Source organism: Rattus norvegicus, chromosome 18, assembly GCF_036323735.1.
Source record: "Rattus norvegicus strain BN/NHsdMcwi chromosome 18, GRCr8, whole genome shotgun sequence".
In the NCBI taxonomy this organism is placed as follows: Eukaryota; Metazoa; Chordata; class Mammalia; order Rodentia; family Muridae; genus Rattus; species Rattus norvegicus.
Window position 1 is genome coordinate 12,754,514 of NC_086036.1, and position 18,609 is coordinate 12,773,122.

The 18,609-nt window shown below is 43.2% G+C and overlaps 1 protein-coding gene and 1 long non-coding RNA gene across 5 annotated transcripts in view; one reads left to right on the forward strand and one right to left on the reverse strand.

The window, feature by feature from the left end:
- Positions 1 to 18,609, reverse strand: part of Garem1 (GRB2 associated regulator of MAPK1 subtype 1) — a 165,138-nt gene that overhangs the window by 59,432 nt on the left and 87,097 nt on the right. The window lies entirely within an intron of this gene.
- Positions 1 to 18,609, forward strand: part of LOC120098265 (uncharacterized) — a 30,024-nt gene continuing 11,415 nt past the window's right edge. For 2 of the 4 annotated variants that reach the window (XR_010059639.1, XR_005496411.2), the window contains exon 1: positions 13,885 to 13,991. This is a non-coding gene — a long non-coding RNA (uncharacterized LOC120098265). The other 2 variants (XR_010059640.1, XR_010059638.1) reach the window with 2 other exon arrangements.

An 18,609-nucleotide genomic window follows, 5' to 3' on the forward strand; every position in this document is an offset into this window, starting at 1 on the left:
TCCTCGCCCTCTTGTCTTCCTCCTTATGACACCTCTGGAGTTGAACAGGGGATGTGATTGATCTTCATGGGCCTGTCACCTCTCTGCCAGTGTTCACTGAAAATCCCATGAACGTGGGAAACAGGTTTGGGTAGGAGAAGCTTGGGAACTATCAGGAGGGCTGGACAAAAATATCACAGACATCTGTCCCAGAGTGGGTGTCTGGACCATCCTACCACTGCCTGTGAATGCCCACTCAGTCCCGGGAGCTGTAGGAGGGCTCCCTCTGCCCATTCCTTCCTTCCTCCTCAGATACGGCCACCTCCCTCCCTTGCCAGTCTTCAGATTGGCACAATGATTAATGACCCAGGCAAGAACTTAATTTCCTGTCCAGTAGTCCAAGGCTGATTTCAAATAAAGGAACTCACCCAACACAACTGTTTCCTCTCCACAGCTTCTGATCTTTCATTCAATTGTGGGCATTCTTCTCTCTCAGTGTGAAAGCAGAATCAATTTTCGAACCTCTATTTGGTGAAGATCCCAAAGAATCAGTGAATGCTAAATCTGGAAGGAGCCTTAAGGGCAGTGTAATGGAGCTCCTCTCTCCTTACAATTCAGACGGGACTGAGGGTGAAGGCTGGGACTCTCACCACTCTGTATGTACATGGTCCAGTGAAGAGAGAAGTACAATTGCTAAAGGACACAGCTTGGGCTCCTCACTGGACTCATTATGGAGTTACCTTTAATGAAACAGTCAATTTTAAACTGGGAACTAATCACCATGGCAGAATGTTTTCGCAATTACAGGCTCAGGAAAGACACAACCGAAAACAAGCATCAGGGAAAACCTTCAGATAGCACAACACAATTACTATGTCCAATTACTTCCGGGCTCCTTAAATACCCGAAGCAGATGTAATGAACTGTCTTGATTTGAACTACATGTATCCATCTCTTGTATTTATTTCTCAGAAATGCCTGATAAATAAGTAACTCCACTGCTCTCTGTGAAATTAATTCTGAAAAACAGAGGTTCCCAAACGAGATGCTAATGACTGCATAATAGAATACCTTCTTTGGACGCATGACTTCCCCTAGACAATTCCAGCTACTACTCAGGAAATGCTTTCTGTGTTGATGCCTAAGTGATCCAAAATTCACAAGTACAGTATGCAAATGACAAGCGCGGGGTTGGGCTGACGCTGGCTTGAGAGGCAGGCAGAGCTCTCCCATCAGCAGCAGGGTGTTCTGTAGGCAGTGGACAGGCTGGTACTGCCAGAGTCATGGACAGGAGGCTAGCTGCTTTTCGTGCAGGTCCAGCTCTCTCCATTAGCTGAGTGCTCCTCCCCAAGTACCTGGCTCTTTCTGAATATGTGCACACGTGTGCGTGTGTGTTGTGCTTCATACGTGTGCATGTGTTACCTGGTGCTGAGCTCAGGAGAGGATGGATGTCTTCTATCTCTCTGCCTTGTCTCCTTGAGACAGAGTCTCTTACTGAACCCTGAGCTGACAGCAGGCCCCACTGACCCCCTCCTATTTCTTCCCACCTACCGTGTTACAGATGTATGTGTGGCCACGCCTGATTATTTATGTGGGCTTTGGGCACTTAAACTCAGGTCTAATGCTTGGGCAGCACAATTCTTTTTTTTTTTGGTTCTTTTTTTCGGAGCTGGGGACCGAACCCAGGGCCTTGCGCTTCCTAGGTAAGCGCTCTACCACTGAGCCAAATCCCCAGCCCCGGGCAGCACAATTCTTAGTGACTGAGTCATCTCCCCAGCCTGAGACACTGTTTTTTTATCTGTAAATGAGAAATAATTAAGGCTTGTTGGGATGTTAGTATTAAAAATGAAATGAATAGCATGTATGAAAGGACTGCAGAATGGTGTGCTGTAACTATGTATTGAGCCTAAGTTTAATTGTGTTTTTGTTCTGAGTGAAACATTCCAATTGCTATGAAATACAAGGCAGGCATTTATGTTACTTTATTATTAAAGTAGACTTGTAGTAGTTACTTTATTATTAAAGTAGACTTGTAGTAGTTACTTTATTATTAAAGTAGACTTGTAGTAGTTACAGGTGCGAAAAAGTCAAATCCACATCGAATTCACCGTTTTCCATTACAGTGTTGCAACGGGCTGGCAGCGGAATATGGGTCATGGACAGTCTGGGAGTTGAGCAGTAGGAACCAACCATGCTTGTGGACCATGGACCTGGTTACTCTTCCTGTTGCTGTGGTAACGTGCCCTGACAAAGGCCACTTAAAGGAGAAAGGGTTTACTTTGGTTCAAAGTCGGCAGTACGAACCCTGATGGATCAGGGAATCACCACAGCAGGAGCTGGTCACACCACAGACACAGTCAAGGAGTATGGTGCCATGAATGGTGTGCTAGAGGTCATCTCCTAGGACCACAGATGGGAAATGGCCCGCCCACAATTAAGATGAGTCTTCCTACAACCATTAAGGTAATCAAGAAAGTCCCCCATAGGTCTGGCCAGAGGCTTGTCTATTCAGGTAATTCTACATGCTGTCAAGTTGATACAAACCATAAAAGTTGCCAGAATCATAGGCTTTGGCCAAGTGGGCTCCAGCACCCAGGGCAAGAACAGAAATATATCTTCTTCATCTGTAAAGTGAGGTCTGTTTTATTGATTTCATAGGCTATGATTGATTAATAGTTAGTAACTCTATACAAGGTAGCTAGCTAAATCCAAGACTCAGAGCTAGTAACTAAAAATTATAACTCCTCAGAACTCACCAGGACAAGGTCTCTAGGTGAATGTGCTGGGGCTTTTGTTGTTGTTGTTTTGTTTTCATTTATTTTATAAAACAGTATACCTCAGTTCTTCTTCATGTTGAGAAGATATGCTATGGAAATCCAATGGAGAAATGTAGGAGTAAGGGCTGGTCTACAAAGTAGTAGGTATGAATGGGCACATCTACACTCAAGAAAAATATGCACTGAATGAGGGTATTGTGCTAGGGACATCAATCACTATGAAATATGCATACATTTGATAGCTTGTTCATAGTTCTATGAAGTTTGAAAAAGTACCAGAAGTGGGGCTCAAAAAGCCATCGAAAAGTTTCCTGTCAAAGACCAAATGCAGCTGGTCCAGATGATCCAGTGCAGAAAGTTAAAATAGTCAACACTAAGCTCTTGACCACATTTAATATAATAATGAGTGTGGATATGAGCCTTTAAGATGGCTAAGAGCTGGCGAGACAGAAGACTGTTCCAAAGGCTATAGAATATCTAGAAAGGACATTATGTACTATGGAAAACTCAACTGTGCTTAAGCTCTCCCAGCCTAAAATTAGTGGGTGGTTTGTTCAATCACTGCTCAGAGAACTCAGCAAGTCTGGCACTTGTAACTTGGACAGCATGTCTACCTTTGCTGGCTCTTAGAGACAGTCTTCTGAATTTCCTTGGTTGAATGCAAACCACATTCGTTAACTAACCACACAGGCTAGAAGACGCATACCACAGCTGGCAGACTGGATGACTGGAAACAGTCTTAAAGGTCATGAGGCGAAGGCAGGGTGACCTAGAGAATTTAGTAGGTGGTGTCTGTAGTTTCCAGACTAATCCACAGCAGTCACTGGAAACACAGACCTAGAAAGGACTAGATTTTACTCTAAACCCATCCCGCCCTCTCTCCTTGAGCCCCTATCTTTGTCTTACTTTGTAGTCAAAGTGGCTTTCAACTTCCTGGGCTCGAACTCGGGATCCTGTTGCCTCTGCAGTCTGCACGCTCCCTGAAGCTGTTCCAATTGCTCTATTTCTATTGTCTAAGTTTTGGTCTGAAACAGTCTTCATCACTTCACTTAATTATGATCTGGCTCTATTTTCTACCCATCCACAGCACTGGTGCTCTGAGCAACTCTAAAACGTAATTTACTTCTATAAGCGTAGCCTTGGCTGGAATCCTTGCTGGGCTCCTCAGCACTCAGGATGCGATTCAAACACCCTGTTCTAGCAGAATTGGTGGCCTGATTGTCTTTGTCTCTGCAGCAGACTCCCTGGGGGCAGTCTCTTTGGGATCCCCAATCTCTTAATACACACTAATTGAAGTGAAGAATAAATAATTGAATAATATACACTTGGAGCGAGTGCTGCGTGAACAAAAGCTTCGATTACTGTGGAAAGGAGGACACGTACTGTCAGTCATACTGCGGCCACCAACCCGTGCCGTAGGCAGCTAACCGTGCCTGCTGCTGTACTGCTGTCACATGTCCCCTCTGCCCTACACTATTTGACATATATTGCTCCCTGTAGATCTAATACCTCGAGCTCGGCCAGGATAGTGATTATTCAAGCTTTGAAGCAGCAGGAGCATGGTGCCAGGGTTTAGCGGTGAGTTCCCTAACCTCCGAGTCAGTCTACCTAACTTCCTTCCTCATTGTCTATACCTCCCGATCACATGACCCAAGCTCTGAAGCTTACTGCTTACTTTTCTACTTTCTATCTTTGTAGTACATAATTATGAAGAACTTTGCAAGATGCACTGTCTAGGACTGGGCACGTAGCTCCGTTGGTACAGTGCTTCCTTGGCATGCACGAAGTTCTGGGTTCAATGCTCAGCACTCTATCAATTGTGCTGTGGTGCACGACCCTGTAATCCTAGCCACTGGGAGGTAGGCAGGAGGCTCAGGGTGGTGATGGCACACTATCTAGAAAATACCCTAAGAGAGCAGAAAGTGATACAAGCCAAAGGCAGGACAGGTGGAGGAGAGGCGCCACTTCTGACGGTCTGTACAGTGATTTCTGAAAAAGCCACAGAGTACTTTGAAACACAGACGGTTCAGTGAGGAAGAGATCCCGTGCTTCTTACTTAACATAGGTCCCACATCAGTTTGTGACGCACATTAACATTTGCCTAGTGTACATGTACAGTGTGGGGATGGTAGAATCATTCTGAGCAGTGTCTTGGTCCATCTGAGTAGCCAGCGTGAGCATGTAAGAGTCAATAACCTGCCCGTGCTGGGCGGGCCTGGCGCAAGGGCAGCAGTCAAGGTATCGGCAAGCACCTGCTACCCCCAGTTTCTGTCCCTGCCACTGAACCTGTGTTCCTCCCACTGCAAGCCTCTCCTGTCCCCTCCCCAGCTCGCTGGCGACCAAGGTTGTTCCCTTGATTGGTGCTGCCTGCAAGCACCCTGCTCACATCCACCCGGAGGACATGGCCATGCCCACCTGAGCAGGCACTCACATCACCTGCGCTGTAGTCCCAGAGCTGTGCTGCTTCGCCACCCTGTCCTGCCCCAGGCCTTGACACCAGGGCTGCTCGCTGTCCATCTGACATGACTTTAGCTCCAGATACTCAGACCAAAGTGTTCACATCCCTGTTAAGACCAGGTCTTGCCGGCCTCACCCCTAAAAACTGAGCACATTTGCAACTTCTCAAAACGAGGGCTAATGCTGACCAATGATATCACTTCCGCTTAGGCTTGGCAAAAATTATCTCCTGACCTGCTGGGAGCCTGCGTGTCACCAGAGCTTGTGGAGATCTAGGTAATGCCCTGATCATCCAGAGTTTTATGGAGTTTTATAGATTTTACACAAGGAGTTATGAATGGTTATGTCCAATAGTGCGAAGTCAACAGCTCACCATGGTGAGTGTATAGCAATCTTATGTATCTAGAGTGAGTGTCTAATTATTTGAATAATCCAGTGGAGTTAAATCATATGGGTAAAATGTTAAGCTTAAAGATTTCTGGTTTAAAAAGCGTCTCAGAACACTGCTAAATGATAAAACATATGCCCATACTGATTATATATATAAAATATATACATATATATTTCACTATATATATGTGTAATATATATGTGTATATATGTATATACATACATACATATGGAGTTGCAAGTCCATACATTGCAAGTGCAATGTCTCAGCAGAGCAAATCCTCATAGAGGGCACTGAATTCTGGATGATCCAGGGGACAACCTAGCCAAAGACTACAAGGGATGATGCCTATGACTAGGAAGTCAATATTAGGAACCGGTATCACTCCTGAGCATGGCCCGTCTTCTCCATCAGTCACACGCCACCATTGCTGAAATCTTAGCCAGACTGTCATCTTGAAAAAACATAACCAGATAATGATTCAATGAAAATGTCACAGGATATAAAATCGATGACGTAGAAGAAGTGAAAAGGGAAAATGTACTCCACTGCATCTGCACACAGACTGAAAAACAGGATCACAGTGGAAGCCGGAGTCTTCTAGCCACACTCATGATGGGGTGCGATTAATGTGGTCCTATTAGCAACAACATAGGAAATGCCTGTTCCTGGCTAGTATTGTCCAAACACGCAAACGCTTATTTGACTCTCAGGATGAAAAGCAGGTGATGAATTGCTGGCTGAGAATTACATCACCAAGTTGATAAAAACGACACTGGGGACAACTTGACCCAGGTTTGTGTTTTGATAGCTAATGGTAGGACAGGGCCCTGTGGCCAGTGCAGGGGTCATCAGTGCCGCATCTAAACCATCTCAGTTGTCTACGACTGGAGTCGCCTTCCTTTCAGAATGCAGTCTACACTTCTGCCTGGTTTTGCTAACTCCGACTTCAGCTTAAGCCTGCAAGTTCCCACAGACACTGCCAGGTTTCTCAAAAGCTAACAGCAATGTCATTTTTGTCACCATGCTGCTCAATTGAAGACATATTTGGAAACGAACCCTGATTTCACAAACATTTCAGTAAAACTTCACATGAAATTATTGGCCTTTACTGGTTTAGCTCTACCAATACAAATGAACCCAAACGGACCACTCAAATAGGAATTTCCTTACACACTGAATAAATGCCTCATCACTAGAAAGTAAATTTTCCTTAAAAACTGATGGAGATTATCAGAGGTAAATTATAACGTGAAAAGCATTCCCAATGGTTCTTTCGTCTCAGGATACATGTAAATGTAAAACTCCAATCCAACCCAAGGATTTGGTTTCTGTCCTGGTAGGAAGGGAATGAATAGCTCATTGCTCTGCTGATTTCTTAAAATATATTAGTGGTTTGGAAGTTAAAAAAGTAAAATTATAACTCCTGATAAATGAGACACTGAAAAATGAAGGGGTGTGGAATTTTAGATTTAGGGGAATTTTAAAGAATGTGTTTTAAAACTCCTAACAAAATTTCTCAAAAAGCAAGTCTAGTGTTAAAAACTATCGACCTGCAAAGAACTTTCTACAAAAGGGGAGTGTGGGTCTCCAAGGATGAGAAGAAAGGAGAGGCAAGCCGCCCAGTTCAACTCAACCTTCAGTCTTTGCTTTGTTGATACTGCATTTTTACTTGAAAACGGACTCTCTAGGCACGGAGCATAAACCTGCTGAGCCCTCGATTTACAGAAGCATGTGCGCGCTGTGACGTCACACGAGAGTTCTGCACACACACGACAGCAGGAGAGCAAGTGATTCTCTTTTTTTTTTCCGGAGCTGGGGACCGAACCCAGGGCCTTGCGCTCGCTAGGCAAGCACTCTACCGCTGAGCTAAATCCCCAACTCCTGCAAGTGATTCTTTAGAAAGAATTTTTGGAATAGAAGATCAATGTCTTAGTAACAAGACAAAACAAAGAAAAAGAGAATCACTGGTCAGGCAAAGCAATGTTTGGCAGCAAAGGGAATCAATGTCACATCCTTCATGAACACGGATTCTAGTGGGCTGCTTGGGAACAGAGCTCACTGGAGCTCATACTGGAAATGGAAAGCTGTGGTATGGGAGCGGTTGGTAGGGCTGGTCTTTTAAGACAGAGATCTACAGAAGTGTGTTGAAGATGGGTGAGAGAGGACAGCTCAGATCAATGAAGCCACTGCTCTGTAACAGGAATTTAATCTTCCTTCGCAAAGTGTGGTAAGGTTCGCAATATCAACATCAATGATACAAGTGCCAAACCCATGTCAATTAAGAAAACATCTGTGTATTTTACACACAATAAATGGGAGAGGGGAGAGAACAACAGGGTTCACGTGCGCTGCCTTCACAGAGACAACAGCTGTCTGTACAATAGCACACCAGTAGGTAGACATGAACGTGCCTGTTGTCCTTTCACTCCAAGTAACTAATTTTAAGTTTCCTGCTGCTCTGCTAGAGTGCACTCTAAGTGGCCCGCTAACCTCAGAGATCCTAAGACACGTTAAGGAGGGCAGCAGGATCCAGATGCCAGACGCTTCCTGGATCTCGGCACCTCTCTAGCTTTGGCCACTTCAGTGGAATTCTAGACAATGCGGGTAGGTGATCTCAGTCAGAGATGGGATGTTGATGGAGTCCTCCCTGCTAATTTGGAAACTGTTTCTAGAATCTGCAATTATTTCTTAAAATAGGGTTTTAAAAATCTCTGTCTTCAACTAGACTTTAATTTGCCTAGTTCAACTTGTTTTGAAATTTCTATAAAAAGCCACAAAGGAACACTCTAAAAATTACCAAAAAGGATAGATTTACCATGAGCAGTAAGAGGAGGATTAAACATTAAATTCGCAATGGTTTAAATTTATGAATTGGAATCTTGTCAAAAGTCATTACACTGTTCAATGAGAAGAGAGGACAGAAGACAAGGGATCTGTCTGACTGACATTATGTCTCTTAGTGTATGGGTTAGTTTCTGCCTCAAGAAGTTCCATTATTTTAAATGAATCAAAACTTAATGATTAAAAGAAAGCTATTCATAATCCTCCTGTCCTAAGAGAACTGGAAAGTAGGCAATACCCAAAGTGAGTCTCCGCCAGCTAAGGTCCAATTTAAAAAGTAACAGTCAAATAAAATTCTTGCTTTTCTTCCTTCTTTATAAGTATATAATTTTCTTATTCAAATGAGAGAACATAAAACTTAAATATACTGCTATTTTATTATAAAGGTTAATCAGGACAAGTGTATTAACAAGCTTAAGCAAACAATATTTATTGGGCATTTACAAAAATTTTGAGGACTAACCCAGTTCACAGAATCTAAAATATTTAGCTCAGGTTAACATTTATACTACCCAGGGTCACTCAGAGACCTAAAACTTACCTGTAAAATTTCAGTCTGATTTTATGTTCTACCGGGGTCACGTCAGAACTAGAATTACACATAGTGCTTCCAATTATATGGGATAATTAGTTCAGATGTAACAGGTGTGAAAAAGGCCAGGTTTTTATCTTAAGGCTTTGTTCTCTAAAAGCCTGTAAAATTGCGTTTACACACATTTCAGATGGTGGGTGGACGGAATTCCTCACGGGTCTTACCACATGTCTGAGGCATCTGTTGAGAAGAGCAAGGTACAGCAGAGTTCAACAGCTCCCTCCAAACAGCCATCGCTAGAGACAGTTTTCAGTTACTCCAGGTTTAAAAAATATTTCTGGCTTACTGGTCAAAAGTGTTAACTGACTAGAAATAAGTACCTAGTGGTTTTCAATGAGGAAATGCTGAAAGCTGTGTGAGATTCTATACCGAGGCCGATATCCTGTGACAGAATTACCTTCCCACGTTAAGTATATGGCATTGCTGTTCGTGATGAAAAGCCTGAAGCCAATGAGAATCTACTATCAACGTGGACGCATACCGTAAATACTTGCTGAACTTAGAAAGCTCGACTGCGGTTCTCTAATAAAGCCTTACTGACTTCATAGCTGATTAACTCCTGGTGACTCTTTTCTTGATCAACAAATGCAGAAAGTGTCAGGTGGGTTTGTAAATCACCAAGTTGTTCTAAAAATGGGTTCCTGATTTTGGAAGGTTGCAAACAAGCTGTGTTTTTCTGATTCAACCCTGGATCTTCAGTGAGCTCAAAAAGGACATTTGCTCAAGTCACAGAATGTGGAGCACAGCGTGAGAAATGCGAACATTCCTGGTCAGCTGACATCATCATGACAACGCTGGCTGGCAGGGCTCCAGGGGGTCAAAGCAGAACGGGGGGGTGGGGGGGTGGAGTGGGGGGAGGGGCTGGCTTTTGAAGTGAGAGAAAGAAGCCTGGGTTTTCTGATTTACACCTTGGCAAGAGCAGATGCTTGGAAGGGGCAGTTTTATGTGCAGATGGTGCAAGTGTGTGTGTGTGTGTGTGGGGGGGGGGTGTGAGAGGAGGAAGAAAGATGACCATTCAAAAAGTTAAAACTGTTCTCCCTGCAACCCCTGAGTGGGTCATTTGGAATCTCTTCCCCCTCTTCCTCTACATACACACACACACACATACACATATACATAGGAGAGAGAGAGAGAGAGAGAGAGAGAGAGAGAGAGAGAGAGAGAGAGAGAGAGATTCCACTTATGAAAGCAACAAGACTATTTTATAGTCAGGAAAGTAAGACCTTAAAATTGTACTTAAGAACACAATCATAACAGAAGTACTATTATACTGACTGAAAAGTTTGGCTGACATTAGCCTACTTTAAAAATATCTGCAAGAGTCTTTTAACATGTTATTCTGTCCCAAAGAGACTTACATTAGATAGAAATAACTAGAAGGATCTCTACTTAAACTCGCTCTATTTCTGATTGTACATCCAAGCTACCTCACAGAATTCCAACTGAAGAAAACACCCTTTCTCCCTGGACTATATGGAAAATGCATTTAGATGCAGTTTAAAAAGTAGCCAAGTTGAGTGGAATGAGGAACTGTGGGAGGGGGACTGGAAGGGGTGTGTGTGTAACAGCTGAAATGTAAATAAAACAAGAAAAAAATAAATCATCTAACAAACAAAACAAAAACACCACCACCCCCAGATTGGGTTCTTTTATAAGCTCTTAAAAAAAAAAGTGGCCAAGTGAAACTCCTATTGATTGAGAATTGTTTTAAAGCGTTCTTACTTGGATGATAAACAAGTTCATTTCTACTTCATGTGATGAGAAGGTGAGAGCTGTAGAGACTTCAAAGCCCAGACTGTAGACACAAACCCAATGGCAGCCTTCTGGCCTCAGAATCCACATGAAATTCAAATGCCTGGGGTTCTCATCTCTGCTCCACATTAAACTTTATGGCCCAGCAGGAATGTAAAGAATGGTGCTTTAACAAAATTTCCACTTACTAGACAAGTTTCTCCCTTTTGATAAGGATGTCATGCTGTCCTTTAATGGTGAAGCCATGCTTAGTACTAGTAAGGAAGGCAAATGCTGGGGGAGGGCCCAGTCACTTCTCTAGGAAACGTGTACCTTAAACCAATTTTAGTGTTCTGGTTACAGTTCTGATCCTGACATCAAGTTTTAAAAGAGTAAAGTAATTAATGATGCACGTTGAACTGGGAAGCAATTTTTATCCAGTTGCATCAAAATAGGCAAGACTCCATTCCATACGAAATGTGCTCCAGCGCCTTAGTCATGTGTCCTTTTAAGTCATAATTATATATTCCCTTTCTTGGCTCTCCAATACTTTTAAAAGATTATCTTTAGATTTATTACTCATTAATCTGAGTCAAATTTACCAGTGGAAGAGGCTGATGTAAAACTCCTGATGTAAGCAGAACAATGGGGAATTCTCGGTTCTTGAGTAACCTAGAAATAATACATTTCCCCCCAAAGCATTGAGGGTACCTTCAAGGCCCACATGATGGGGTCTCATGCAGCTCAAGCAAGCTGCCTAGTGCACGCAGAATCCAGTCAAGTTTAACCAAGAGAAGTGTGCCTTGAGGACAGGGTTAAGCACCTAACGTCCTGCTACACATACTCAAAGTATCACTCTGGACAATGAAAACGCGGGCATCCTAGCACCTCAATTCATGTCTCATCTCTCCATCTCCCTCTCCCTTCATCCCCTACTTGGACAGAAACATTAAAAAAAGTGAAAAATCAAAATTTTCTGTTCATGACTTAACCAGATTCTCTGAAAAGGTGGATTAAAATACTAGTTTCCCCACCATGAAGAAACTGTGGAAAGAATCTATTTTCCTCCATGAACGTACACAGCTGCTCTTATGTAGAGGTAAGGAATTAAATATGTGAAATAAGTGCTTTCTACAAAAATTCACTATGCCCAAACTTAAATGGGAGAGACACGTAAATTAAAATGATTACAAAGTGCTTTTAAAGTTTCAAATTCTCACGTCCTCGCCCCCAACCCCTCCCCCCAACTACAAACAAAGCAGTCAGCAGCTGCAAGGCGCAGCCTTATCAGAGGTGGGCAGACACCCATGCAGACTACAGTATTCTCATAGTTCACTACTTAGCCAGTTGCTCCAAACTTTAACACTTTCCCAGGAGCACAGAATTACAATTGAGGATTAAGTTGCAAGATCAGCACAAAAAAAATCTGATTGGAAGCACAGTGCAGAGTAGCCAGAGTCCCAGCAGAGAGAGATCACTGGGAACCCATGCTTAAGTCTAATGGGGTATGGACTCCTCATGTGTCCACAGGGAATCTTTTCTCCGTTAGTGTCTCCTGGAGGCTCATGGGTGGTGCAGATCAAAGGAGGGACTGAGGGTGACCTCTGAGAGGGACATAGTTTCAGGAGGTCAGGGGATGAAAAGCTGACTGGGGCCCCCGGGAGGTGTTGAGGATAAAAAGGTGAGGCACAGCTAAAAGTAGGATAGAATGGGTGTGTGGGGTAAGAGGAGGAGGAGGACTAACAGGAGCCAGACATCACCTCTGACTGGACCCATCTGGTTCTAAATACCATTGAGAATGTCAATAGAAGAAATGTCACCAGAGAGCATTCCAGGCCCTTCCTGGGTCTGAAGGGGAAGGGCCATTCTGACTGTGGCCATGGGAGACAGCAGTTCTCAGCAACTCCCTTCTGCAGTTGCTAAGATGCAGGTAGCCAGTACAAACAGAACACTGAGGTACTTAAACACCGCAAGACAACCAGGGCTTTAGTACAAAGGGACCAACACATACATCTATAAATATCCCAATCTACAGGGCTGGAAAATAGAATTTTTATTACAGTTAATGCCTACTAACCGTACACATTAATATGTTTCACAGTGACATCCATACAAGCATATCTTGTGGGTTGTACCTATCTTCCTCGCCTGTGCCCCACTAGTTCTCACAAAGGTCAGGTGTCGATATTTTAACAAGACAACGACAACATGGATGTACAATTTTTTATTATTGACATTTATTCTACTTGTTACTTTAGTATCTTTAAATGTTCTTATAGAAAGAAATGTGCCAAAAAAAAAAAAAAAACAAAAAAACTCTGATCAGATGATAATTTGGCCAGGAACATTCATTTTCACCAAATATCTTCTGAGGGCTCACGGCAGGCTGTGCATTTTCTGTTTGTGACAGTGCTTCACGAGCGTACCCTTTAGTGACAACTCCATGTAGAAGAGGTGTCTAGCCTTGTGGTTCCTATTTACTGATGTGATAGCTATTCTGTTTAGTGTGTGTATGTGCAGTACATGTGTGTACATGGAGGCGGACTCGGATGTCACGTGTTTGCTCTCACTTTCCACCTTACTTTTAGAGTCTCTTGCTGAACCTGGAGCTCTGTGATTGGGTCACTGAGCTCCAGGCATCCTCCTGACTTTGCACACCCAGTGGAGAGGTTTCAGTTGTGCACTACTGCACCATACTTTCAACATGGGTGCTGGGGATTTGAACTCAGGTCCCCATGCTTGCGCAGTAAGCAATTATCAACTATTCTATTATTCTAGCCTCATGGCCAATTTCTCTGATCTAAGCCCAAGTGCAAGTCCTCGAGTCACTCACACAAAATTTCTTGATTTGATTAGGGCTTTTTCTGATGACAGGCTTTGACTTCTGAGTTGCAACACGAAAAGTATATTGAAAATAGTAAAAAACATTTGCCCTTAGATCAAGAGTGAAGACACAAGATGCGTCAGAAAGGGAAAAAGACTTTAATGAACTAAATCATAGCCCCTGTGCCAAGTGGCTTCTACAGTACTTCCTGGGAAAAACCCTATGTATGTAATCACCAGCTAGGAAACGTGATGTCACAATCCAGAATTGATAGGAGGCTAGAGAACACTTCAATGGGGACAGAAAGTGATGTAGTGAATGGAGAAGGGAAAGGAGGAGAGTTCTCAAAGCCAAGAAAACAAAACTACCCATTGGAAGGAGCTGAAAACCTTATGAGTAAGTTGATTAACTAGAACAAAGGATTACTAATAAAAAATGTCCACTTGGCTAATGTTAGTAGGCTAAATTTATGAATACTGGCCAAGCCAAAAGAACACTGATAAATGTATAAACCATTTTGGTGATATAAACAGACACATCTGTTAGCAGAACAAGGCTGTGGCCAAAGTGAAAACGGGAATTTAGTACCAGACTTTGTACTTTGTCCACATTTGCTTCCTATTGCCTATGTTGAAATCACATACAAATGGCAGTGACTACTCGACATTACAAGAAAGACAGAATTAGAGGTTTGTTTTTTTAATTTACTTTTATTTCTATGTATGTGTGTATGTCTTTGTGAGTATATGCTCTATGTATGGGTGTCTATGAAGGCCAGAAGAAGGCACTGGCAGTTATGAGCTACTGGGAACCAAAGTTGGGAAGAGCAGGACATGCTCTTACCTGCCGAGCCATCTCCTCAGCCCTGAAAGACTGGGCATCATGGCCATATAGAATGGGAGGTATGACATCATGAGAGAGGAGTGAAGAAGAGAGGGGGAGGGAGAAAGAGGAAGGGAGTGAGAGGGAGCACGTGCACAGAGAGCCTGGGCAAGTCACAGGCGGAGCAGTAACCGGTGCCTCTTCCCCCTCTGGGTCTTCCTTTCACCTCAGTATTCTTCCCTCTACAGCTTCATGCAGTCCACATGTTTTCTAGGCTCTGTCCTGCCCCCTCCCCGTTATGGGCCCTTTCCAGTTTCTAGGGCTCTGCAGACACCATAGATTAAACACACGAACCAACGTTCCCCTATTTGCTGACTTGGCTTTCGTCAGTGATTGAATGTTTTGTGAGAAATCAGAAAAGCAAATGACACTGGAAAGCACAGCAAGGAGGGAGGACAGAGGTCACCGTGGCACCTGTGCGGTGATCACTAAGACACCACTGTGTCACGGACTCGGTTGTAGAAAATTACACGTGAGAAATTGTCTTACAATGATAAAAAAGAATGGGTTTGAGATATTGACACAGAAGTTTAACAGAAGCCTGTGATCATTATTAACAATGAAGACCTCGAGTCTAATTACAGTATTCTATTTAGCATAATGTATTTAGTTCGATGGACAATTGTTCAAGTCTGCAATTCCTTTAAAAATCCCAACAACATAGTGCCACCCAGAAACACAACTCTGGGTAGTAACATTGTGCCAATACCTTGTAAGACAGCTGTTTTGTGTGGATTTCCATTTATTTATTATTTGTTTATTTATTTGGGTCGTGGATTCCCGCTGATGAAATGGAACCACTCAGACACCTTACTTCAAGGAGTCAAGAATAGAAAAGCAAGCAGCGAAAGCACCAGCTTAGTCCAGTTCACATTTCATTACTAACAGTCTAGCCGAACGAAACCCACCAGGCACAGCAGACATTTCTGTCCTTCTCTCCCCCTTCCTGTGCTCGAGAAGGAACTGAACTCAAGACCTACAGAGCCACATTCTCAGCCCTTTACGTCCCTTTCGCCTTTTGGAATAATAAATAAAATTACTGATTTGATCTTGTAAATCCGGGAGAGGGAAGGACTGGTCTCCATTGTCTTGACAGTTGAAAACTGGACTGCAGCCCACAGAAGGACACAGAAGAATGCTGGGTAGAAATAGCCTATGACAGAAATGGAGGGTTTTGAAGCAAACATGTGACCTTGAGGGTTATAGTTCTATCAGGGTGAGCACTACCATTGGGGTCAATGTAATCACTGAAACTAGAGAACACTGGTACAGTAGAACAGGAAAATTCCACGCCCGCTCATCTCACAGGCCTTACTTGGGGGGTATTAATGTCTGCACGTGCTCTTTGTTGCCATGAGCAACACTCCTGCAAACACATTTAAATGCCAGAATCGGGTCACGGTTACCTTCTGCAGGGACCTTGCCATTCTGGAGAGGCACTTGCTGTTTCATTCAGGATTTCAAAGGAAACAGCTTTCATCTCAGGCAGCTGAACATCTGGCTTTTTGGTTTGTTTTAAGAAAGAAACAAATCACCATGAAACAGGTCAGGTTAGCAATTTCCCCCTATTTTTATAATTGTACGTGGGGGTTTTTGACGTGTCTGATGACCATTCGCACTTATGCTTCAGTTTGCATTCTGAAGTCTCATGATTGTTCAGTCTTAGAACTCCCCAAAGTAAAAATACCCAGAATAAAAGAGGTGAATAATCCAAGCTTTCCTGCTATAGATTTTGAGGATTTTTTTTTTAAAATCACAAAATAATTAATAAACACATACTTCTGATTCTTGGAACAAAGTTTTCTATTTTTTCTTATTGATCAGCAAATTATTCTTCTCCTCTACCCACTAATGCCTGTTTAAAGTCCTCCAATACATAATTATGGCAAGATCTCCTCCTCCTACCACTGAGAACCTGTAACTATTAGGAACTGAATGAGGGTCTCACCTGTCGTTGTTCTAACATGGCACTAGCAAGCCAACTGGAAGGCTTTTGCTCATCTCACACAATGATAAATAAGCAGAAGCAGGATTTAAATCTACAAAGTTGTGACATGCACTTCCTAAGAGAACCATTTTTATAATGAATTGAAGACCAAATATTTCTACTTTTGCTGTCTAAATCTAAGCTCTCTGCTCTATCAATGACGTTGTGTACATATGATATTTTTGTATCTATGCTCATGGAGAAATCAGTCTGTACTTTAAAAAGTCTGAACTATTTTTTAAAAATAGCCTACAAAGCATTAGGCTTCATTTTTGCATTGTCAGATATAATTTATTTGTTGATTCTCTTCCCTTGGTTCTTCCTCATCTTTGTGTTCTTCCAGCCAGTTGCCTACACTGTGTTCTGTCACCCTCCTCTTCTAGTTGCATGACCTACAACCATTCCAGCACACACAGAGCCCTTCTGTAAAGCAGTAAGAGGGCAGTTCTAAGGCAACATTTCCAAAGGTGTTTTTGATCCTGGCAGCACAGTCCAGAGTGACCCCACTGCAATCTTTCTATTCTGATGATGGCTCTGTGCTTTTGGGGCACACTTCCATAGTTTTTAGTGACAGCCAATCTTAATTCCCTTGTTTGAAACTCTCTTTCTTATATAAGCTTACAAGTGAGTCCCATGAACAGATCTGACCTGAACACAACATCTATTTAGTCCAACTTCTAAACCCTTGCGACATCTTGAACTCTGCACTTACAGCCTTTATCTCAGTGTAACCGCATCTCTTTCCTTTCGGCCCGTACTGTGAGCTTTGTGTCGACAGAGACCTACATTATCTTGTTCTACCCTGGATCTCTGTGTCTTGCTCGGGGAATGTGAAGGGTATGTGACCCAAATGGCTATCAACGGCCATTACAGACAGAAAGGCCCCATCAGTTCGACCTAGTGTTCTATGGCACTATGTTGTAATTTTCATCCTCTATAAAATGGCTTACCCCAAAACTCCAAGGGAAAAAAAAAGTCCTCATCTAAGCCTACAAAACAGAGCTATCTTCAGTATGCTGCAACCTTGAGCAATTTCCGTGAGTAAGTCAGAGCTATAAATAAAATAACAAGAGAAACAGTGGAACAAACGCATCCAAGTGAGTAGCATCATTTAGACACAATGTTCTGTGGGCAGCAATGGTCTCTGGGATACCATTAATGCTTTAACATTTTTTAAGGATCTCTTTGATGGATACCTTTAAAATGAATTAACTGAGTCATCAGGAATCCTGCCTCCTCTCTTCAGGCCATCCTTGCTAGCTGCTGTTGTCTGACTCCTCCGAGGTCTCCAGGACCCACTCAACTGAGCCCTGACCACAGAGATAGAATGTTATCCCGACTCTCTGTGTAGAGCTCTGGCAGTCTGGCTGTGGAGCGCTGAGGCTTGCATAGGAAAGGCCAGGGTTCATTCTGACCACGCACAAAGAGACGGTGGAGGGAGGCCCTTCGGAGTAGCATGCTTGTCCAGGACACCCTATGGTGTACGGTCAGGGACTCTAACCTGCCTGCAGCAGGCACTGTTCCACCACAGGAAGTCAGAGGAGGCTGGGTTCTCAGAGGGGCAGATTCAGTCCCAGATCCTTGTTTGGAGGCAGGTGTGTGACAGCCTGGTTTTCTAACCTAGAGACAATTGAAGCTTTCTCTTCCCCTGAAGGGTGCTGCAAGTTGAGCTTTCCATGTATGCTCCCCTCCCCCACTCCAGGAACATAATTTCAATAAGGATGTAGTTGACAGTTGAAAACAACCCCTCTCCATGCCAGATTTCTCCTTTAAAAGAAGACAGCATTAACCGACAGACACTATTGCAGTGGCTGTCCTGGGTGTTCCACACTGTACCACTAAATTACCTCAACAAGAATGTCAGCCTACTCCAGTCACTGTGGTCTTATCCACTAGAAACAACAGGCCGTGAGGTCAGTGTCAGAGGAAGGAGTGGCAGATTCAGGCCAGATTCCAAACCTTGTATCTGTTTGCAGCAGGGCCAGAGGCCCGTTCCTGCCCTTGTCTGTAAACTACTGAGAGTTTGGTAACAGCAACAGCATAGAGCTAAAAAGTCTGCAAACTAGACTTTATCTCCTCCCTGCTGTGACACTTATAGGTGGTGACAAAACTGTGTGTGGTGGTGCTTCATTAAAGCAAAACAAA